Source organism: Centruroides sculpturatus, unplaced genomic scaffold (assembly GCF_000671375.1).
Source record: "Centruroides sculpturatus isolate CEXI.00-Female unplaced genomic scaffold, Cexi_2.0 scaffold233, whole genome shotgun sequence".
NCBI classification, from domain to species: domain Eukaryota; kingdom Metazoa; phylum Arthropoda; class Arachnida; order Scorpiones; family Buthidae; genus Centruroides; species Centruroides sculpturatus.
Genome location: NW_019384616.1, coordinates 659,967 through 686,958, shown reverse-complemented (window position 1 = coordinate 686,958; position 26,992 = coordinate 659,967).

Sequence of the window (26,992 nt, the reverse complement as noted above, 5' to 3'; positions counted from 1 at the left end):
GTAGGGTCGGACTTAATGGCAATTTTACTCGTTATTAGCATTTACAATTGTTTTTATATAACCCATTTCTATCCTTAAAATTAAAGTTTTGCTATTTTATAATAGTTAAAAATATAAAAAGTTTCTCTTGAGGAGAAGAATTCATACAAAAAATATTCATTTATTGGAAAATGTAGACGTTTAAAGTATCTCGTTATAACAGTAATTTTTCTTAATAATGATTACACGCATCAATGATACATAGTCGAAAATTACCACGCACACCCCCGCGGAAGTAATCGTATTACACATTGAAAAACACTAATCAAGCTAATGGCAGTAGAGGAAATATGTAAACAAAAATTTTAATCTTTTGTTTTACGTTAGAAAGTGTAAAGTGAGACATTTTATGTGGTTAAGATCAAATTACATGTCTATACATAAAGATATTAAAAGTAAATTTATAAAATTCAACAGTCTAATATAATTAATATAATACCTAAAACTTTTTATATATGATTAAGAGAAAACTGTATCTTTTTAAATAAATATATTAAAATAAGTTCTATATTCAATTCAGGAATATAGAATATTGATTTTTCTGATGTATATTTATTGATTTATATATAGGCCTATATAAAACTCTAACCTCACTTATGTAGAATCAGAAGAGACAGGCAAAGATGACATAGAATTATATGAGACTTTTATAAATTACATTACATAACCAGCTAAATCAGTACCTTATATATATAATATATTAATATAATAAACTAGAAATATTTAATATCCTTCCACTGCAGATTTTTAATAAATTTATATAAAGTAAAATGCTATGAAATAATCTATTAAAAAACTTCATCATATCAAGTCTTTCAAAAACGAATAGAGAAGATAACATAGAATTTTTAATGTTTTAAAACGTTTTATCTTTATAAAATATTAAATTTATTCTAGAAAAGATCTTTAAGTAATATAATCTTTAAAAATTTTAAAAGCTCTACATATAACTTTTCGTTATCAATCAATATTTGAAATACATAAAAAGTTTAATAATAAATTACGTCTTGACTTCAATTATATAAAAATCTATACGTAAATATATTAATGAGTTTAGTTTTTTTAGTTTAAGTATAAAAAATAATATTTTCTTTATAATTTTTCTTTAAAAATGTACATGAAATAATATTTTAATAAGACAAGAGCGTGATTTTTCAGTGCTATTTTGCAAGAAAAAAAATATATATTTTTTTTAGTTGTGGATTATATACAAAATTTTTTTGGCCATTGTCCTAATGGCAAAATTATCATTTTAGACAAAAAATTCGAAGAGAAAACCAACTCTAATGCAATTTATTTATTGTTCCATTGCTAATTCTTTAATGGTTTTACCGTTACTTGTCAAAACTGTCGTATTAAAATTGTGTTATATTTGAAATTTTGCCTAATTTTCTTTTATATAAGGAAATCTGACTGAACTTTACTTGTGTTTTTCTGATATTTTTGCTATCTTGAAATTCAAAAAAAAATAAAACATAGTTCTAGTTTTATTTCTATAAATCATTCAATGCAGATTCTTCTTCTCTTCCTATCATTTCATATAAACATTTGACTGCATAGCATTTATTATCTCCAAAAGGCATAAATCTTTCATAATTTTCCTTCTCGGACGTATTATACTCTCATATTCACTCATTATTCTCCATTATCTTACGATTTTCAATGGCTCACTTAAAAATTTAACTTTTCTCCCACTTAAATATATCACTTTCACATCATATTTCTTTAAAAATTTTCGAAATTCTTACTTTTAATACATAAAAGTTTCGTTATATTTTCAATTGATTTGATTTAATTGAAATCCTTTAACTTTTAATGAGCTTTTTCTTTATTGTTTCCCCCCTAATGAAGTTGTTATCTGCAAATGGATAGTTATAATTAAAATGAAAATTGCTTATTTAGCGTAAATTTTATATTTAAATTTTCTATTAAAGTCAACAGAATCTAGACTAGTTTAGTCTTTAGTAGGCAAGCCTTTACTTCCTTATTTTTTTTTTCCTATCTAACTCTCTAGGGATGTTGCTAATACGTGATATTTGGGACTCTTAAGTGCTTCAAGACTCTAAGTATCCACTATTTGCTTCCTAAGTTTTACCTCTGATTAGGAAAGAAGACAAACAAAAGGTCGAGGAGATCTTTATCTTCTTTTCTCCAACATTACAACAGCATACTAAAAAATGATACACAATATATCTGCACATTTCTATGATGAAATTTCATTCCTATTTAATGAGATTAAATCGTATATATTTTCCTAGAAAAATACTATAAGCTAATAAAATTATTTCTTTAATAAATATTTTATTATTTATTTTATAAAAATATAATTTATCAAAAAAAAACGAAATTTATTATACAGAAAATAAAGTTTATAAATGTATTAACTCTATAGTAAAGTATTCAATATTTGTATTGTTAAAAAGGAGTTTAATTATTTACTAGATGATAAATTAGATTTAGGAAGTATCTAAAANTTTTTTTTTTTTTTTTTTTTTTTTTTTTTTTTTTTTTTTTTTTTTTTTTTTTTTTTTTTTTTTTTTTTTTTTTTTTTTTTTTTTTTTTTTTTTTTTTTTTTTTTTTTTTTTTTTTTTTTTTTTTTTTTTTTTTTTTTTTTTTTTTTTTTTTTTTTTTTTTTTTTTTTTTTTTTTTTTTTTTTTTTTTTTTTTTTTTTTTTTTTTTTTTTTTTTTTTTTTTTTTTTTTTTTTTTTTTTTTTTTTTTTTTTTTTTTTTTTTTTTTTTTTTTTTTTTTTTTTTTTTTTTTTTTTTTTTTTTTTTTTTTTTTTTTTTTTTTTTTTTTTTTTTTTTTTTTTTTTTTTTTTTTTTTTTTTTTTTTTTTTTTTTTTTTTTTTTTTTTTTTTTTTTTTTTTTTTTTTTTTTTTTTTTTTTTTTTTTTGCTTGTAGGATAATATTTTTTTATCTATAATATTGGCAACTATGACTAACTTCTCTACAACCTTGAGACTTGAAATATTTATAGAATCACTTGTCATTCTATATTCTATAACGTTCGCAAGATATATTGAATATATTTCTATCATCCAACTATATTATATAAATCTATATTTCGATTTACAATCTGACCATACTTTTACGTAGATTTATTTTTTTATGCATAATACCGGGCACTTATATTGTAAGATTTTATGAAGGAGAGATGTAAGGATATTATATTCGAAACGTAGGAAAATCATAAAGTAAGGTTGAAACTTATTCTTGACAACGTATCTGACACATATAAATTCTTTGAGATAATGTAGCATGAAAATAAGAGATTATACTCATTCATCGCATGCAACAACCGTAAGATATCAATATTTTGAAGCTTTTCAAAGCGAGATAGCTATTCCCAAAAATTTTATTAATATAATTTTGTTGAGGAAAACTTTTATTCTACTTTCAAAACTGAACAGAGCCTCCGGACATTCTTACTATTCTTATAACTGTATTGGCTAATACACATTTGCTATCAAGCACGTATCTAGAAACACGAAATTAATGTTGCCTAAAACTATTTTTCGTTATTATATGAAAGGAAACTAATACAGAATCAATGGCGTATACAAATTCCATTGTGAAAACCAACCGGATAAATCAAAGTTTTCTTTAAAAATCTATTTTAAAAGAAGTATATTATTCTTACTCTTTAGCAACTTTATAAAAGTTTAGTCTATAAAATATATAAAGAAAACTTTATTTTTAATCATAAACTATACAAGTATACAGTCGACCCCCCTATAACACTTTTGATAATTCCGTTTTATATGAATTCCATGTTGTACGAGTCACTTAGATTTTACAAATACGTGTGCCGGGCTGTGAACGGGTCACGCACAACATGGAATTCATATTAAACGGAATTATAAACAGTGTTATAGGGGGGTCGACTGTATTTCAATATTATTATTGAAATTATGCATTTTAAAGTTTTGATAAATATATAAAAATAATTCTATTCTTACATATAAAAAAAACATTCCGTTAAATAAAGTAGTAAAAAAAAATTTAGCAACGAGTTGCATAACTTTCCCGGCTGTTATGAGATTTTATTTTAAAAATAACATTTGTACTTTTAATTAATCAAAATAAATAACTAAAATTGTACGTGGCGCCATCTGTTATGAGCTTTTGTTATAAAAATTTTATATATTTTTAATTGTTATAAAATAGCAAAATACTTAATTTTGAGGTTAAGGATGAGTTTTATAAAACCCTGTATATGTTAAAAACAAAGGCGAGTAAAGATTAAAACGTTAATAAAATAAAGAATTATTTTCGTTTTATAATTTATTGATCTCTGGAAAATTATTTTTCAGTAAAGAAATTTAACAAGTTTAACGCTTAAGTCAACGATTCAAAAAAAAAACTTTTATTTATCTTCTTATACAACAAAACCTACATTCCTCTTGGCTACGCATGAAGTTTTTTTCTTTCCATACTCTAGTGGCTTAGAATCAGGTTTGTATGCCTTAATAGTGTTGATTTTAGATCTATGTTGGTAAGGAATAAATTATAAATTGCCTTTAGAGTCTTATTATAAAGTTTCTGAAAGCTTATAACTTTGTATTAAAGATCAAAAGAATTGCTAGTACATATATTGGAAGTCTTGTTGTATATAATCTTTAACTTTTTATAGAGAAAATTAGAGCCATAACAGGTAAATTTGATGAAACGAGTAATCTACATCTTCCATTTATTTACACCATATATATAACATTAATTGAAATATATATATAAGTATAGTACATTAGCTATACTATTCTTAACTTGATTAACTATTCTTTTTCAAGTAAATTATTATTTAAGAGATGAAATAAAAAAAAATATATATATATACATTTTGGCATGTAATTTAGAACACTTGTTGAATTTTATATGCAAAAATGTTATTATTTATTTACATTTTTTTTTAAAAATTATCTTATTAATAAATTAATGTATTTATATCTTGTAAATTCTACTATACAACGTATTGTTTTCAATTTGACACTTTTAGGCATTAAAATATAAAAAATTTATATGGTTCAATATCTTTCTTTTCAATATTTAACTGTTATTAACATGAATTTTTTATAAAAGAAAAAGAAAATTGTCATTTGAAAGGAAACAAAATCAAAGAAAACAAATAAGAAAAAAGGAAACGAATTGTCATTTGATAAAAGATAAGAAATAAATTTAGAAATATGTGTCTGTCTTTATTAGAAATAACTTATATAATATTTATAGAAAATGAAAGATGTAAATTTACTAAAATATTTAAAAGTATTTTACAACGAAAGAAAAAGTTTTTTTTTTTTATTTTGTTTATTTTCTTTATAAAAATGTAACATTTTTAATCATTAATTATGTTTAAGTACTTTAAAAAAAATATTTGAATAATGTAAAATTGTTAAATATTAATTAATAATGAATGCCATTATTTGACATTCTACTTCATTGAATTGGATTTATCTAAGATTAAAGCTTTAAGTAACTTGGGAATTAATTTAAAACTGAATATTTAGAAAACTTCTTATCTTATGAATACTGATGAGTTACAGTAATTGAGCTATAAGAATTGAATTTTCAGCTACTGAGAATTTTAATATGTTCATAATTATTCAAGGATTGTTTAGATTTTTATTTTTCTCATCAATTATAGAAGAGGAAAAGGGGAAAAAAATAAAAAAAATAATTCGAAATGTTGAAATAAATATAATAAAAATATATTTATTTTTAATAGTTTTACATACTGAAAATATAATTTAATTATTATACAAATACATATTGAAATTATATTTTTATTTGATGAGTGAAAGAAATTTAAAATTTAAATTATTCGCTTAATCTAGCTGAAAAAATCATTTTTTTAAAGATAATTTAGAAAGAATTTTTTTTTATAATTAAATATTTTTCCTTTTTTAATTACTATTCAAAACGTGTGAAAGGAAAATATTAATGTTGTATTTTTTTTATATGTTTTACTTTGTTTATATTTTTAATTCAAGATTAATATTTAATAGTTTAATAAATTTTATAAAGTATAATGCGTATACAAACTTTAAAAAAAGATTAAATTAATAGAAAATTTTAAAATATCATAGCGAAAGGATAATTTCCTGTGAAACAACAATACAATTCAAAAGAATCTTTAGTGTCTCCTGTCCGGATATAAGCTGCAATACGGTCAGGAATCGAGGAATTCTGCGACAAATTTGCCCACAATTGTAATTGTCGCTCCAAATCCCCGACAATCGTAGTTAACAAAAGTAAACATCTCATCTGATGTGACAAATATTCCATAGGAAACAAATCTGGAAACCAGGCAAGCCAAGGAACGTGTCGGAGACATTCTTGGAAATCCCTAGCTGTATTCATCTCTGTCTCGAAAGGCAACGCATGAGGCTCAGGATTTCCCGAACGTATTGCTGTGTCAATAATGTCTCTTGAACTATTACTAGGGGTCTGTCATATCAAATAAATTTCCGGTCATCACGCCAGCAGTGGTGCAGTATGCCATTCAACAGTATAGACGGGATTGATACGCTCACCAATGATCCTCTACACTCTAATGCGGTGGTCGTCCGATCCCAAACAGAATCGGAATTCATCGTTAAAAGACGATACGCTGCCAATCCATAGCAGTCTAATCTTCTCTGTCACGGCACAACTGCAAACAAATGCAACAATTTTGGGGTGCTAATGGCAGAACGTGTAGAGGTCGCCATGCATGCAAATTTGCATCTGCTAATCGTTTGCCAATGGTACGAGCAGAAACGGGACTCTGTAGCGAGTTTTCCATTTGTCTCTGGATTTTTTATTTTATTTTACTCTTTTCGTTCTGTGTACAATAGAGTCTACTACAGCTGTTCATGCTTGTCTTATGGTCAGACGATCAGCTTTCGTGCTGTAGTCTACAGTCTACTCGCCACATTTCTGTGTCCTCGCGTATTTAATGTCCCAATACCTCCTCACAGTCTGAGACTTAGATGATGGGTAACTTGATAAAACGGCCATCCTACTCCACTCAACTGATGATGCATACCTTTGTCAAACCTCGCCAGCTGTACGTAATGTTTTTTGACTGTGTCGTGTAGGCATGCTCGGCATTCGAACACCTCCAAACAATAGATACACTTAAAATTGTGAACACAATAAGTTACTGCGATAAAGAGCAAAATTCTTTTGCCATAAAATAATATATTTGTGAAAGTTGAAATTTATTTGCTACAAAAGCGATCATAAAAATCAATTATAACATTAAAAGACATTAAAGTTTTATTTTAACAGCTATTAGGAGGCAAAAAAACGTGTCTACTCATAATTTGGCTGTATAAATAAAGATTATTTATATAGCCAACTTGATATTGCTTTTGTTTTCTAAAGTTCTCTATCCATTTCACCCAAAGGGCATCGTAATTGGTTATAGTGGGCATCATAATGAGCATCATAACTGGTTATAATATAGATATACTGATTATAATGGCTACATGTCTGAGAATGACACAGTGGTTGCACGGGATACAGCAACACAAAACACAGACGATGAAGAAGCCTCATGGAAGGGTTTTCAAGCCATTAAAATGTATGAATAAAATCAATAAAACAAATTAAAGTGGATTTTTTCTATCATTTATCAAAAGAAAATTTAGTTTATAACACTTTCATATAAATTTTTAAAAATGTAAATGACTAAATTTTGGAATTTATCTGCGGCTGTGGTCTGGAATAAATAATCCTATCTGTACTTGATGGCAATAAATTAATAAAAAGTTAATTAAATTAAAGTACACAATGGACCTTTTAGGTCGAAGTGCTCTTAATCTACTGGTTCCCACTTATGCAATCTACAGTGTAATTAATTTAAAATTTAATGAAGATTTTAACGAAAATATGTGGTATAATTTGAAAGTATCATTATTGTAAATTGAAAGTAAAGAAGTTAATAAAAAAATGTTATACGAGTACTTTATTGAAAGATATTAAGTTACAGTAAAATTATATTGAAACAATTCATATGGCGAACATTCTTATAATAGATGAACAATTTATTCAGATATTTCAGTGATAATCATATCCGGTTGACGTGCAGAAAAATGTCGTCATTATTCTACATTTACTCTGTTCGTTTCGTGTAAAAAGTGTACACTTTGACGTCAATTTGATATCATCGTTACATACGTAAGTTGTTCGATTTGTCAGTGTGGTGTCTCAGTGCACACTTTTGGTGTAAGCAAAATTCCTTACACCCTTCAGTCAATGGAAAAAAAGTAAACAAAGAACACCAGAAACAGAGATATACAGTACTATGCATGCTATTAAGAACAGGAGGAAAGCAGGGAATTTTTCCTGGAGACCGGGAAAAATCCTCTGCTTCCCCCTTATTTGTTCATAAAATAAATGCCAAAAGAATAATGACTTGTATGGGGCCGAGGATAAAACGAGCCCCATACAAACTCTCGACGGTCCAGCATGATTTAATTAGAGAAAACTAATCAGGATAACTTCTTTAAATATGTGTTGAGTTCATTCAATTGTTTTTAAATATATTTCGTGATGTACACTTTTCTTCAATAAAATATTGTACATAGTTTAGTTTTGCTTTACTAAACATCGTATAATACACCATTTTTAAAGGATAAATTTACTAGTAAATATGTAGTAAAACCTGTTTTAAACGGAACCCGAATGAAACGGAAATCTGCCAAAATAGAAAATTATTCAATGGGGTGAGCTTCAGATTTAGGCAGGTTTTATTGTATAAAAATTTAATGTTTATATGTAATTACACTTAACAATAAATTCAAATAAAAAATTCCTGAAAAAATAAATGGTCGTTATTTAAAGGTGTCCGTTATTAAAGGTTCGACTGAAGATAGAAATAAAATATTCTACAAAAATTTCTAATACAAGTTTTTAATATTTTATTTTTTAATAGCTTTTTTTTATAAGAAAACTCTTCTTTAATAATAAAAAAAATTCTTTTCCTTCTTTAATTTTCTAAAATTGCACGAAAATAGTTTCTTTTCCAACTAATGGGGTGAAGCAGCTAAACTTTCTTTAAATAGCAAGGCTCTTAAAGAAATATTTTTCCTTCCTCGTAGAATTATATTGAATACCCAAAGAGATAAAAATAATTAAACTTTTAAAAATGTTGCTAATAATTGAGAATGACTTTTCTAATGTTACATCTGTTCAATTTTACATCAACGATATACAATGAATTTCTCCCACTTTCTATTATTTATTTATTATTGAACCTTTAAAATAGAATTTAATATAATAATATATATTTTATATCGGGATTTTATAACAGAAAAATTGTTTAATATAATAATAAATATTTTAAATAAATTATAATCAAATATAATTTTATTACTGTTATAAATTTAATAGAATCAATGCCCCATAAATAAAAATAACCTTGCCAAGTTTCAAAACTTTTGGTTCATTTAGTTCTGAGATGTAATGCAAAATACTTTAATTGAAGATACGCCTAATTATAGATGTAAATATGTTTATTATTTAAAGATAATAAAGAAAATAAAGTTATTGAAAGAAAAAGAAAGCCCGAAATTACACGAGGAAAATATACAAAAGGGGCAATCATCTGTTTTTTTTTGTAGCTCGAATGAATAGTACAAAATTACGAAGAAAGTAAAAACTATCCAAGTTTATCGCGATATATTTCAAGGATAAAAGAAAAAAAAATGTATTTATGTCAATATATATGTATACCCTATACATTTTTTAAACAAATGCATAATATGATTCATTAAACGAGTTTCAATGTACGTACTCTTCTTTCATTCCTTAGTGAAAGTCATTTTTGAAAGTTACATTTTTACTTTAAAAAATAGTTCAAATTATTTTATTTTAAACACGTAAGAAAGTTATTTCCTCTACAATAAATTTTGTAGGATTGTAGGATTAAAAGGATAAGGAAAAGGCAGCGATCTACCAAGGGAGGACGTCTCTCGGGAAGACTTTCTATGAGAAATTGGCCACCATTTAGGTGTTAGATACGTAAAGAAAACCAGGAAAACTCCACTTGGCCAGTGCTTTTATCCACTCGGCCATTAGTGGGCCAATAAATTTTGTAGTTGAAGTTATTATGAGAAGTAATTTAGTAAAGTTACGAGTCTCTTGCTTTCTTTTTAAACATAAGTAAATAAAGGTTGTTAGGTTTTATAAATAATATATTTATGTGTTCTATATGTATTTTTTTAATAAAAAAATAACTTTAACATTGCTTAACTTCCGGACTTCTTTTTAATAAATCAACTATAAATAAAGCTCTAAATTCAAAATGAGATACGAAGAATACACTTGATCCTTAAGGTCTAGGTAGATCCAGCTCCTTTTATTTGCTTACAATATATCTGAACACATTTTGCACTGAAGGTAAGCTTACACTTTGATGCAAAAATACACAATCTGTTAAAGACATTATTGTCTTCTTCATTGATGTCACTACTTTCTTCAGACGAAGTGTTCTGCTCACTGGCCTCGACAACAATGTCCTCCTTTGTCAAACTTTAATCCTCAGAAACCTTAAAATCCTCTGGAAGGTTATCATCATACCACTCCAACAGAATAGCAGCTGCAGAATTTCACTGTTAGATATATCAAGTGTGGCAATTTTTGTAACTAAATAATACAAAACATCTGGATGGAAAGGGTGTGAAAAAATTGCAGTGACATGAGGAGTGGAGTCTACGTAGATCCCAATTTACCCGTAGGCGCACACATGTTAGTTCCTGAAGTCTCTTTGTCACACTAACAGATGGCAAATCATGATGTGTAAAATCAATTTATGTAATTTTAAAGTGCATAAAGAAAGAGAAATGAAATGTAATTAACTGAAAGTATAGGGATCCCTATCCGTGTGGTTAGTAATTGCTCTCCACCATCCTTGAGTAATCCATAAAAACTGAAGGACTCTCGACTTAATATTTTAAAGAAAGAGTACTTAGTGACCTGTAGTGGTTCCAACCCCTATAAATTAATGATATTTTTACTAACAAAACATAAATTTATTTAAAGCTGGTTTTTATTAATAAAGAAAATACCACGTGTTTCATTTGTTCAAAAAGAAAAAAAAAATGGCAAAATGGCCCTCTAAAGAGCTATAGAGATTCAATTAGGAGCTAAAGGGACCGATTAACCTGGGCCCCATACCAGCTCTCGATGGCCCTATACGTCCATTTAAGCTATTTAGAAGGGCGTTATGGTGAGGTTTTGATTGTAATAAAATATTAAACATTAATAACAAATCATTTTATATAATTCCGGATACTTCAAAACATCAATATTTATAGTGTAATTTCAAAGAAATCATTAATTCATAATTTTATTCACAGAAAGATTAATCAATATTTCATATTAAATTTAAATCTATTTTAAAATTAAACTTTTAAATTCAATTTAAATTCANTTTAGAGGGCGTATGGAATATATTGGATTTAATAACAGAGGTAATTATATTAAACTTGTTTATTAAGTATGTCAGATAAATAATCTATTAAAAATACATTTAAAGAAAGAATTAACTGATTGCCCCTGGAAGTCGGTTTCTTATAGAAACACAGCTTCCCTATCATCAAATGTCACGGCACGCCCCTGGTTAGAAGTATGAAATAATCTTAATCATTGTTATATTTTTCTCGGGAAACGCCTGGCTCATCTGTTAGTTTCTCGTAATTCAACTGAATTACTCATCTTAGGCTTTAATTATTACATAAATTTTATATCGTAGTATAATTGAAAATTATCGGACTTTTTTCTCCTCTTAACTTTCTGTTCTAGTGTCTGAAAGTGAAGCAAAAGCCCTGTTTTTATTTCATTACATAAATTTTATAACGTATAATTCGTGACTGAATGAAAGATGTTTCTAATCTGTCTAAGATTCCTTTCAGTTGACATCAATGTCTCATAGGATTTAAGATTTCATCATTCAGAAAACGTAATCTGTGATGCTGCAGAAGCAGCAGCAATAACTTTAATTTTGTACTGAGTAGATGCAAATTTAACTGATTTTTATCATTTTTCTTTATTGCTTTCCTGTGTTTTCTTTTCTATTAAAAACTGATTGCAAAGCGTGTAAACCATTTTCGTTTTTTTATGTAATTTAATATAATTTTAAAGCTTTCAACTAAAAGTTTTGAAGAGTACTTAAAAGTGCGTCATTTCTCAGATTTCCTCGAATTTAAACAAATATCAAACGTGTTTTTAAAAAATGAATTAAAACAAGATCGCTTTTAAAAAATAATATGGATAGAATCACTGAATTAGTTGGTCGTGGGTTCATGCCTCACCAACAAGCTGGACACGTGGGATTTTCCGGGTTTTCTTCATGTGTTTAACGTCTTAAGAAGTCTATTTCCCATAGAAGGACCTTCTGTGATCCATCTTAAAATCTTAATACAGGTCAATTTCTCATAGAAGGATCTTTCGAGAGGCACTCTTTGGCAGATCGCCCACGTGTTGCTTTACTTAATTCGATCTAATCCATAATATTTTCGTTCAAAATAGAAAATATTCCATGTTATAAGTGACGAAAATGTGTTTAACATCTTAAGAAGTCAATTTCCTATAGAAGGACCTTCTGTGAGGCATCTTAAAATCTTAATACAGGTCAATTTCTCATAGAAGGATCTTTCGAAAGGCACTCTTTGGCAGATCGCCCACGTGTTGCTTTACTTAATTCGATCTAATCCATAATATTTTCGTTCAAAATAGAAAATATTCCATGTTATAAGTGACGAACATTTTTATTAAAAGTTACATGTTTTCGCTATTTTCTAATATTGTTCGGCTTGAAACTTTGACATCAACAGTAAATTAAAGAGTGAATAATAGCCACGGTTAATTAATTTCTCGTTGATTTAATGGATAAGCTAATAAGAATTTTACTTTCTTACGTTAGATTAAATGATATATTCTCGATATTCTGATATATTTTTAGCTTTAATTAAGAAAAACTTCCCGTTTCTATACTTGATTATTTAATTGTAATTGATTAAAAGGGATGGGAAGTTAATTAATTGCCTAATGTATTAATTATAATTAGTTAATTTAATTGTTGATTCGAATGAAATTTATTTCTGTTTTGTAGTTCATAAGACTGAAAGGTGAGTGTTTTTTATGTCTACTTACAGCGGAAAATTATTATTTTTTTAATATATTTTTTTTGAAAGAAACGAACATGACCAAGTTTAAACAATCTTATTTATATTCAATTTGAAAACCAATACAGTAAGAAATAATATACCCTAATACAAAGTTTATTGTATGGCTTACTATTATAATCGAAGATTACACGTGTAGAGTAGAAATATATTAATATTTAAATTACATATTTTGATATGAAATCTTGTCAGAATTGTTCACATTAAAATGAAAAAAAGTATGCAATAAATTGGTTTTTCAAAGAGAACAGTCTGACAAATCTTTCCAAGTAAAACTATTTTGCATATAGAATGCTGAATTTCTGTTCGATTCTTTTAATATAGATTTTAACATACATATAAACTACTTCTTCTCTTATTTTTTTTTTTTTTAACGTTTACATTTTTATTATAAATAAAATAAGACGATTTTCATACATCTACATCGAATTTTGTGTAGTTTTACTATCCCGGATGGTATAGAATATAACATAGGGAAATTATGGTGATGGAGAGGAGGAAGAGGTTAAAATTTTTTCCGGTTATTTTTGCATATCTCGTCGATTTGACGCCCCAAAAATGTAAAAACAAAACACAGAAATCTCCCTGTGTGTCGACGTCTATTATTTTACATTATATCTCAGGATTGGATGAAACAGAAGTCTTGAAATTTGGCAGGTTTATTTCTATTTATGGGGCTTTAATGCTTTTAAATTTTGGTAATTATAGGTCGAAGGGGTAAGGAAATACAGTAGTCACATCTCAAGTGAGGCCAGACTTAATGAAAATTTTACTCGTTATTGGTATTTATAATTTTTTTTTTAAACTCATCAATACGAGAGTTGCNCTCTTCTATGCAAAATATCCTCTCTTCTGACTTTTGCATTAGATCGTATGGAAAATAAAACTATATTTTTATTTTATATGTTTTTATTATTATATTTATATTTTATACTTTAATTAATCAAATAAATTAAGATTTTTTTAATTAAAATAATACTGGCAAACCTCTGAATATCGTCAGTGATGGGAACATAATAAATTGTCATTGTTAGAAGGTGAGCTGAAGATTGTATAAATTGAAGGAAAATCTTCTTAAAAATCTTTCTCTAACTTACAGAGAACTCCTAAAAACGTAAATATAAATTGATCTTTTATTGTAGGCTACGTTAATGTGTGTAAAAAAAAAGAGAGAGAGAGAGAAAGAAACAGTGTCTTCTGCCGGAAGTGATAATTAAAAATGTCTTCAAATTCTTCTTAAAACCTAGTTGGTCCTTGGTTTTGAAATATTTTTAATTATCTCCGCCGGCAGATGACAATATTCCTTCTTTACATATTTTAACGTAAGTCGTAGCCTACAGTGAAAAGTTAATTTACTGTAGCCTGTGTTTTTAAGGAGTTCTCTGCATGTTGGGAAAGGACTATTGTACAATATATATTATTTTTATTTTGTAATTGTCTACGTAGTTAGTCCTTGATGTCTTTTAGAAGAATTTTATGTTTTTATGTTTGCCAAATTTATTAATCAAGTGAAAAGACAGTAGCCAAACACACCATCTTCTCTGGGGCGTAGCTACTGATATACGGCTCACAATTTAGGGGAATTTGAATTGTATGTTCAACATTCAATCCTAATAATCGATAAAATTTACAATTTCAAATCAATTCAACAGCGTACTCTTATCGTTGGAAAGTAGCAATTACAATAGGAAAGTAGAAAGAAATCAAGCGTGTTAAATAAGGAATGGATATTAAGAAGAGAAGATTACGGGTCGTATAATAATTTGCTCAATGAGCTAACAATTAAAGTTGCATATTAATTTAGAAACTTTATTTTAATGATTTAATTATAACGTTTCTTGTTTTCTATTTCATTTTTACAACTTGTAGAAAGCTCGAACCAAAATAACGTGTTTTCTTCATACAGAAGTATTAAAATTTTTCTTTCTACATCGCTCCACATCTTCTTGTCCTCCAATATGTTGAACTATCATTGTTTAAATAGAGAAATATCGAAACAAAGTGTTTCGAGAAATCACGTGACTACAGTTGGGTCTATTTAGACAAACAAACACAGGTGTTGCGCGAGGATTACCGGAAGTATTGGCAAGTATTGACTTACAAAGCAGTTTACATTAGTGACAGTAGTGTTGCACTCTGTAGCTGTTTTCTCGCTAGTCTAAATGCACTCTCATAATGACTCTGACGCTGTTTATGTGTTTTATCATTATTGGGCTGCAATTACTGACCTATAGCTTTTTCACTCTCGTCCGTCCGTCTGTCTGTCTTCCCTTAAGATTGTAACGGATTAAGGTAGATAAAATATGACCTCAGATATGAAAACGTTAGGGGTAGGAGGCCCAGATTAAGTATACACAGACTTCAGATACAAACCAGAAGTTACGTTATTTCAATTCAAAAATTTTTACCTGAAAGGTGTTAGATAGATGACGGGCACGACTTTATTGTTAAAAGAAAAGTATGATGTACAGGGGCAAGCCAATACTAATTTGAGGTGGAGATCATATATTTTAAATTAAATTAATTAAAAATATGATTAAAAATTGCAGACCGGCATTGTGACGATCAGTTCCTTTCTATCAACAATTTGTTTGTACTTGAATAAAGAATTATGTGTTTATATTATTACTTTGTATTTTTCGTATGTAAATTTAGACTTAGTTCTATTATTAAACGGGTATTAACACTTCACTATGTGCCATACTTCTACCCCCAGTCACTAGCTTTTTATTGCAAGGGCCCAGTTGATATTATCTGATATAGGTCTTATTCAACATAGATTATTCACTGCATCTTATCAATAATGACTAAATTTTTACAGCATAATTATTTTTTAAGCATTATCTCAAGAGCAGCGGCCGTTGTTGAGAGGTTAATCATAATTTATTTAAACTGAACATTGAATTATTATAGTTGAGGCCACAAAGGAGTGACCAATAACGTTGTTTCTGAGATTTATTTGTAGTTTTAATCGTTATGTACAGGCAGCTTTAATTTTAGTTTCGGTTTCAGTACTAAAACCAAGTTTTAATTTTAGTATTAGTAAACTAAAACTATGTTAATAGAATAGAATAGAGGAACAAAGAGATCTTTCTTCTCTCTTCTTTTCTATGTAGAAAGGAGAAGAAAGATATAAGATGTCTCAAGAGGATCCACACAGATTGGAATCTCGGAGAAGGCCCACAATCTTCCTAGATTATTATTGATAAAAATATTTTACTAAAAAAAACTACCATGCAAAGAAGAATAATCAAGTTGCCACTAACAATATACTTTGTCGAATACAGACATAAACCGACGATAAAATGTGGAATAGGAAAACAGCAACCCACTTCATTATAGACGGATCTGTTTGGATAAGCAATGGAGTTGGCCAATTGAACAGCGTGAGTAGGGGATGAAGAACGAAGCTCAGCCTATACTGTCCAGGATAAAATGATTTGGTCTGTCGGTTCGAAGCCGAATACGTACCAGTATGTTATCTAATATTATATAAAGATAGAATTCTCATCTACCATATATCTTAGTTTATTCTTAATCTTTCAAGTGTATTAAGACTAGGCTTATGTAAAGTTTCTATATAAGTTTTAATAATTTGATATAGAACCAAAAGCCAAAATATTAGCTATATTATATATTATTATTGATCGAAATTTCTAAACTTTATCTCAAAAACTACTGGATAGAAGTTTTCTAGATAAAGTAATATAGTTCGGTCGTTAGACACGAAGTATATTATTAATTTTTTTCTTATACAAGAGCTGTATAACAAAGGCTGTAGATGTAGCATATCGATCCAAGTTGTTGAATTTTTTTAAATATAAAGATTTGATAAAAGATGACTAATTCTTTATATTTAAAGGAGATTAAGTGTTAATAATGTATAAAATTCATGTTTGATATTTGTTTCATTCAGACAAAATACTAGTGTAAATGCTAATTTTAATAAAGAAATTTAAAACATATGATATAGAATAATTAATATATAATTAAATATAATATATAGATATTGATTTTATAAATATAAAGTGACTAAAGTATCCTTCGAATCATTCTCACTAAGAGATCATTTATAAGACCTTTAATAAATCTCTATACGTTTCATATAAAAATTTAACTTCATATCTAAAATAATTCCGTAAATTTTATATATAATTCAAGTGATATATACTTTTTCACATATATTTTTTATACGTTTTAATACGTTCAACAGCAAGATGTCAAGAAAATTTTCTAACAATGGACGAGTTTCCTCTATAATTTCATTAGTTAATGGAAACTCTTTTGGCTTATTTATTACTTAATAAAAACTATCTTTTTTTGTTTTAGATATTATTTTTTAAAAGTATATTTTATGATATAAATTAAAAATAAATTTTTAAAATTACAATTAAATCATACTCTTATTATCAATATTTATACAATAACAACTAAAGTTTTCTTATAAAATTTGTTAAAATAATCGAAAAGTAAAGTTTTAAATAAAGTAATAAAATTTAACTAATTTAATGTATTTTATATTTATATTTATTATTATTTATAATGATAAAAGATAATTCTCTTTTACAAAATTAATTTACTTTACTTCTTTTTCAGATTTTTTCATAAGAAATAATATAAAAAATTACAATATATATTAAACATTTTATTGATAATACTAAATATTCAAAACATTAAACTACATTAGTATTAATTTACATACGTTCTACCTCTGAATTATGTTAATTCTTATTAAATTTTACATCTTTTCTACTAATTTACAGTCAGTTAACGTGTAAATAATATATTAAGATAACAATAAATTATTTAATACTTAAAATATTACAAATTAAAGATTAAATACAAATAAAAATCTGATGTTTTCATAAATTCTTATGTAAGAAGACATCATATTTTCATATATTATCACGACCACACGAACAATACATTGGTAGAGTCGATCTTATGAGGATCTTCTCTGCTAACGATTATGTAAATTGATAAAAAGTCCCTTTGGAATAGGATTTATAAATATTTTATTTTATGAAATAATTCTAAACTCTTCAGAGAAAAATATTTTAAGATGTATTAAATATAATTTTATTTATTCATTTATATACGATACAATAGAAAATAATTATAACTATTGTATAAATTGTGATTAATTAAAAATGAAAATAAAAACTTCTTCGTCTACCTTTATTATTCAACTAATTAATTTTATTGCAAATCTTATTAAATTCTTAGAATTTTCTCTTATAAATTCTTCAAAAACTTGACGATATTTATCAGAATTTCTTCTTAAATGAATTTTTTACCATCTCTCGAAGGTATTATATTCATTAAATTAATGGTTAGTCCTGTATTAAAATCAATAGAGTGCTATATAATTCTAATTAATCTTATATAAATTGAATTATTTTGAAACTTTAAGAACATTTTCGCTTCGTATCAATATAATAAAACGTAACATTTCTTGAACAATATAAAAGTATTTTAGAACATTAAAAAACAAAATTTTTTTTAATCTCATAAGTCACACATAATAATATTATGAACTGAAATAGTTATCATTATAAAACTTTTATCTGAGAGTGTTTTACAATTTATTAGGGGGTAGAGCTTACACATGGCTTTAGAATGAAGAAGGATGAAGGAGTGAAGAGATAAGAATACGGATAAGAAAGAGCAGACAAGGTCCCAGTGCAATTAGAAAATAGTTTAAAATCTTGAAAAGTCTGATTAAAATGAGAGTAAAACAGTTAGACAAGAAAACAAATTAAATATATATATATATATATATTTAATTAAATCTTTGTTAAATCCTTTAAAGAAATATTGGTTTCATATCGATATCTTAATTAAATCTTCTTAAATTATATTATATTCACTTTATTTCTTCAAAAATACTTATAAAGCTTTGACATGAATAAATGTTTTATAAGTTGAATATGCACAAAGGTTTGAGAAGGTTGCAATTCCTAATCTAGGCTAAAGAAAGATTTAAGAAAATAAATAATTATAATATAAATTTAAAGAGGATTTAATGTTATTCAACGTTAATTGTCTAATGTAGATGATTATGATAAAAATTAATTCATCATCATAATCATTCTATTTATTATCGCCAAAATATTTATTAAATAAATTGATGATGATGCTGATACAATTACACTAGAAAGATAATAGAACATCACTCTTTTATATAGTGATATATTTATGTTAATAAATAAATATAACTGACAAAACTGACATCATGAAAAATGTTTATCTTGTTTTTCTTATCCACTATTACAAATCAACAATATTTCTAGCCTTTTATTTGATTTCGTGTAAGTAAACAGGCGAAAGGTGATCGTAAAATGGCGATGACCAAAAATATTACCAAATATACTATAATAATATCTTCGTTTGTGAACGATCTCGTATATTTTCTGTATACAAAAATTTATAAACAATTGTTTTATTATTATTAAATACTACTTTACGTATCAACACTATTATTGAGCCTAATTTTAATAATTTCTATACTTATAATACCAATTACATTAAAAGCAAATTGTCATGGCTTCTGCGGACAGAGGAATGAATTCCAATTAGAATATATTTCATCTTATTCATTCAAGCTAAACTCAATAGAAACTGATGATAGATGTCATGATTCGAAATGTTTGGTAAATGGCTATGAGCCATGAATTAACACGAACTTTGAACTTCTACGTATAATCAATGCTGTCACCGGTTGCTTTGAATAATAACCTTTGTCTAAGTAATTTCTATAGAAATGTGTGTGACGGTTCCTATATTTACATAATATAACCACTCTAATTATCCTTACATGTTAACGAATTACATAATTAAGTATACTATTTTAGATTAATAAAATTAACAATTTTTGATTGACAATATTTCTATGTTTTAAATTATTTATGCAATTGATTTAATTCCTTTTTTTCATAATGATTTTCATTAAGATAGGAAGTAGAATAGAGGTTTACACGTAAACTAGACCCCACGATATAATTCTACAGTTCAGGGCATCACGCCTTTACATAAATTTAAAATATTTTAATAAATACGTAAAAGATATTTTAAAGAAAAATAATCTGTAGATGTAAAATAAAACATTGTTTAAGTACTTAAAGTGTAAATTAGTATTAAGCCTATTGTATTAAATACTTAAATAAGTGGTTTCAACCTGACTTTTATGACACCCCTGGGTGTAACTATATTCCTTGGCTTGCAATAATTTATTGTAAATAATTTGTTTAAATTGTAAATTTAAATAAATTATTGGGTATTAAGTGGGTCATAACTTTCTTTGCGTATTAAAGTAAGCCAGTTAGAGCCAATAACAGCTTCAAAAATAATTGAAAATCATCGTCTTAAGTATTATTTTGCATCTTTCAGGCTTAAAATTCGATTTTAAACAACTATTTTTTTATTTACAGGTTTCTAATGCATATTTTCTTAATTTGTTGTGTAAATTGTACCATTGTTTTTTCTCACTTTTCCATTAGATGTATCGCTTTGCTTTATAGTAAGCCCTTTGTTTTATAGTAAGCTAGCCATATGCTTAGACTGAATTTCTATTTAGTTTTGAGAGATTTTCATAATTATTTAAAAGTAAAACCAATGTAATATAAGAAGATTGCCTTAATTTTGTACTGTGATTGCTTTATTGAATTTCTGTTCATGGTCTTAAGCTCGGTACTCAATTACGGAATATCGTTACGAAAAAGTAATTCCGGAAAAAGAATTTAGAGAAATTTTCCTCTTTCGTATTACAAAACGAGTGCAGAAAAGTGGATTAAATTTTAATCTTTCCAATACGGAACCCGGAAGAGGAAGTTCTTAAACCAATAGCACGTCATCATCACGCGTGGTCTCGCCTACATATCAAGAATTTCGAAAGAAGATGGAGGAAAATAGAAAGAGCAATTCAATTGTTTATAAAAGAGATTCTAAAAGGTCCTCATTCATATGCTAAATCACATAAAAATATTAAGGAAGTTGCGACGAAGAAAACAATATGGGCTGCAATAATAGCCAATACTTGACACTTTAAATTTCGTTTTCTGGTTATAATGAAAACACGATTTCGTATAGAATCCCCACAGAATTAATTTTCTGCATTACTTTTCCGTAAGTGAGAACGGCTCTTCACAATAGTTTAATTTGGACATTTGCAGTTATTAGGTTATTTGTTATGAAAATTGGGTTCAATGTGAAATGTGTAAGCGCTTTACAATACATATGAAGTTGGAAGTGCCCATTACTAGCCGATTATTATTATGTTATGCCCTTAAAAGTTATAATAACTTTCTTTATTCGTCAGAATGCAAGTCTCATTGAATAATTACTATAAATAATAAAAATAATATCATTGGTGTTAGGGGGTGCATAATATTATTTTACGGTAAATATGACTGTACAGTATAATGTCATTATTATAATAAAAATTCTGTTTTGTTAGTTTTTTCTGTACATTGTTGCAATACAGGTATAATTTTACATGGCCTTACCTACGTGGTACAATTTACACGGTGGTACAATGGTTGTATAATTGTACCACGAAGAATGAAACTTCATTTCTACTATGGAAAACTTTTTACTATGCTTGATAACTTTTACTATAGACAGAAAAGCACAGTTAAGGAGTACAATTTACATAGCCCTCCCTTAATATGTATTACTTGTTCTAATTTCTATTGATATATATATATATAGATAGATAGATAGATAGATTAATTAAATCAACGTAAACTTTAACGTCAATTCTGCTTTATATGATAAATAATGACATATAATTAGATTAATTAATAGATAATATTGAATGCATCTTACTTATATAAACAAAACTTTAACAAATAGTTATTCTCAATTACAAATTTTAATCTCTTTTATAATTCTGATAAGCTCTTTAACTCGTTATAATTTTGAAAACTAATGCCAACTTCCACTTTTGATGCAGTTTCAACTGAATAAAAGAGGATCAATAATTCTAAAAGCAAATTGTCATGGCTTCTGCGGACAGAGGAATGAATTCCAATTAGAATATATTTCATCTTATTCATTCAAGCTAAACTCAATAGAAACTGATGATAGATGTCATGATTCGAAATGTTTGGTAAATGGCTATGAGCCATGAATTAACACGAACTTTGAACTTCTACGTATAATCAATGCTGTCACCGGTTGCTTTGAATAATAACCTTTGTCTAAGTAATTTCTATAGAAATGTGTGTGACGGTTCCTATATTTACATAATATAACCACTCTAATTATCCTTACATGTTAACGAATTACATAATTAAGTATACTATTTTAGATTAATAAAATTAACAATTTTTGATTGACAATATTTCTATGTTTTAAATTATTTATGCAATTGATTTAATTCCTTTTTTTCATAATGATTTTCATTAAGATAGGAAGTAGAATAGAGGTTTACACGTAAACTAGACCCCACGATATAATGCTACAGTTCAGGGCATCACGCCTTTACATAAATTTAAAATATTTTAATAAATACGTAAAAGATATTTTAAAGAAAAATAATCTGTAGATGTAAAATAAAACATTGTTTAAGTACTTAAAGTGTAAATTAGTATTAAGCCTATTGTATTAAATACTTAAATAAGTGGTTTCAACCTGACTTTTATGACACCCCTGGGTGTAACTATATTCCTTGGCTTGCAATAATTTATTGTAAATAATTTGTTTAAATTGTAAATTTAAATAAATTATTGGGTATTAAGTGGGTCATAACTTTCTTTGCGTATTAAAGTAAGCCAGTTAGAGCCAATAACAGCTTCAAAAATAATTGAAAATCATCGTCTTAAGTATTATTTTGCATCTTTCAGGCTTAAAATTCGATTTTAAACAACTATTTTTTTATTTACAGGTTTCTAATGCATATTTTCTTAATTTGTTGTGTAAATTGTACCATTGTTTTTTCTCACTTTTCCATTAGATGTATCGCTTTGCTTTATAGTAAGCCCTTTGTTTTATAGTAAGCTAGCCATATGCTTAGACTGAATTTCTATTTAGTTTTGAGAGATTTTCATAATTATTTAAAAGTAAAACCAATGTAATATAAGAAGATTGCCTTAATTTTGTACTGTGATTGCTTTATTGAATTTCTGTTCATGGTCTTAAGCTCGGTACTCAATTACGGAATATCGTTACGAAAAAGTAATTCCGGAAAAAGAATTTAGAGAAATTTTCCTCTTTCGTATTACAAAACGAGTGCAGAAAAGTGGATTAAATTTTAATCTTTCCAATACGGAACCCGGAAGAGGAAGTTCTTAAACCAATAGCACGTCATCATCACGCGTGGTCTCGCCTACATATCAAGAATTTCGAAAGAAGATGGAGGAAAATAGAAAGAGCAATTCAATTGTTTATAAAAGAGATTCTAAAAGGTCCTCATTCATATGCTAAATCACATAAAAATATTAAGGAAGTTGCGACGAAGAAAACAATATGGGCTGCAATAATAGCCAATACTTGACACTTTAAATTTCGTTTTCTGGTTATAATGAAAACACGATTTCGTATAGAATCCCCACAGAATTAATTTTCTGCATTACTTTTCCGTAAGTGAGAACGGCTCTTCACAATAGTTTAATTTGGACATTTGCAGTTATTAGGTTATTTGTTATGAAAATTGGGTTCAATGTGAAATGTGTAAGCGCTTTACAATACATATGAAGTTGGAAGTGCCCATTACTAGCCGATTATTATTATGTTATGCCCTTAAAAGTTATAATAACTTTCTTTATTCGTCAGAATGCAAGTCTCATTGAATAATTACTATAAATAATAAAAATAATATCATTGGTGTTAGGGGGTGCATAATATTATTTTACGGTAAATATGACTGTACAGTATAATGTCATTATTATAATAAAAATTCTGTTTTGTTAGTTTTTTCTGTACATTGTTGCAATACAGGTATAATTTTACATGGCCTTACCTACGTGGTACAATTTACACGGTGGTACAATGGTTGTATAATTGTACCACGAAGAATAAAACTTCATTTCTACTATGGAAAACTTTTTACTATGCTTGATAACTTTTACTATAGACAGAAAAGCACAGTTAAGGAGTACAATTTACATAGCCCTCCCTTAATATGTATTACTTGTTCTAATTTCTATTGATATATATATATATAGATAGATAGATAGATTAATTAAATCAACGTAAACTTTAACGTCAATTCGGCTTTATATGATAAATAATGACATATAATTAGATTAATTAATAGATAATATTGAATGCATCTTACTTATATAAACAAAACTTTAACAAATAGTTATTCTCAATTACAAATTTTAATCTCNTAAATTATCATCATTTTTATTTATTTATTTATAAAATTATCAATGAAATTTATTAATTATAATTTAAAAAAAAATTATGTAAAATTTTATATATTAAAGTAGATACTTTGTAATAAGTTTAATTTATAATATTGAACTTTAATCCCTTCAGTAGTTTTGATACGAGGGGAAAAGGGAAAAAGTAAAGAAAATTGAAGGCAACATAAAATGACTATTTCACAACAAAAAAATTAGATTAAAGTCAGACAGTTTTTGTACTTTATTTCAACAGACGAAAAACTTCGGAAGTTTAAAGTGAGAAACAGAAAACAAATGGAATAAGAAAAGTTTTTGGCTAATAAGGTATAAATCTAGAGTAAAATTTAGTTGAATTTCCAAAGACATACGTGTAAACACAATAGAAAAACCTTATATTTTATTTCTATTCTATGATTTAGATTAAAGAACTTTTTCTAGATAAATCTAAATGATGAATGATAATAGATATGAATGCTTCTTTATGTTTAATGAAAGATGCAATGTGAAAGACTGTCTTCAAAGAAATCTCTGTTTGTCTTTCAATTGCTTTTTTACAATTTCTCTTGAAAAAAAGTATTAAAAATTTTATACATTCTTTTTTAAATAAAACTCAGTTTTAAAAAAAATGTTTTTTCTTTCACTCTTTATAAATTTACAAGGCGATAAAAAAACTGTGTTGCCTTAAATAACTTAAAAATAGGCTTTAAAGATTTATATTGAACAAAATTAATTTATATTAATTAATTAATTAATTAAATTCGATTCATTGAAACGTGATTAAATTAATTTTTAATTAATTACAATTTGATACGATTAAGAATTAAATAGATTTAGGCCTAACTTTTTAAAAATGTTTACTAATTAATATATTCTGTGGTTTTTTTTTAATGATTATGTTTAAAATAAATTTTAATCTAATAAAATTACTAAAAAGCAACACGTGTGTGAAATTTACCTACCAGTTGAATAACGATTTTCAATATCAACCAATGGCAATAGTGTATTAGAGTTGAAGGTTTTTTTTTTTTTTTGATTTTTCTCTTCAGTTCCTTCCTTGATGAGAATTTGATGATGGATAAATATTACGATCCATTACTTTCCCAATAAATCTTGTTACCAAAAAAGAAAGAAAGGGAAATATTCCTTATGGATGGTTGTTCCTATTAACTCTTAATCAATCACATAACCAACACCCTTTCTTAGATTCAGAGATGTATTCAGAAGAGGGGTCATATGTCTACCTTAATCAAAATTTGAAAATAAAGAGGTCTACATAATGAAAATCTGTGATAAATACTTAATGATTATTTATTCAGTTAACTTTCTAATAGTTAAATGAATATAAATAAATCAAATATATGTAGTGTAAGTCTTTTTTTTTATGTGTAAGTTTTGTGTACTGTAGTGTTTATTCAGAAGGAATGTTTTCCCTTTCACTTTGATACTTAGATATGCCCTTCCACAGATCCATTTACATTATATCTTTATTATTATAATAATTAAAGGGGTATATAATGTATAAAAGATTTATATATAATTTGATTATCGAATGTACTAAATATACAAGCTCAAATATTCTTTATTGCTTATCTCTGTTATAGTGTTATTTAGATACGTTTCTATAGTAACACTCATTAAGGAATTCTCAACAACAACAACAGTTTAATGCTGAAATTATATTATTATTACATGCCTAATTGTATATGAAACATAATTTCCATTCCTAAAATATGTTAATTTTGTTAAAATAATTTATAAATATTACTTTATTCTTTATTAAAATAACCTATTAATTTCTGTAGATTGTTTTAATTTATTCTGAAATTAAATAAAGCTAATATTTTAAAGTAAATAATGTAAATATGTCTTTCATGTATAAAATATTTCGTTAAAGATATAACTATTTTAATTAACAAACTTCATATATTCTAGTTGAAATAATTCATTTGCAGGTCTTCTCTACTCAAATGTGACAACTTAAAAATAAGCAAGAATTGTTTAATAAAATAATAATGAGAAATGTCATGTGGAAATTAAGTTGACAGTTTTAGAAATTAATTTCTTGGCTATTTTAATTTACAAAACTTTTATTGTAATTCGTAGTTAGAAAATAATTCTTCACATACTTTTGCTCATTATATTTGTTAAATGCCTCCCACCAAAAAATAAATAATTAATAATTAATTGAGTTTTATTTATATTATAAATAAAAGTTTTAAATTTTAAAATTTAATAAATAATATACATCTACATTTTAAATAATTGTATTGTTAACAAATGTATATGCAGTACCAGTCGACCCCCCTATAACACTGTTGATAATTCCGTTTTATATGAATTCCATGTTGTACGAGTCACTTAGATTTTACAAATACGTGTGCCGGGCTGTGAACGGCTCACGTATTTGTAAAATCTAAGTGACTCGTACAACATGGA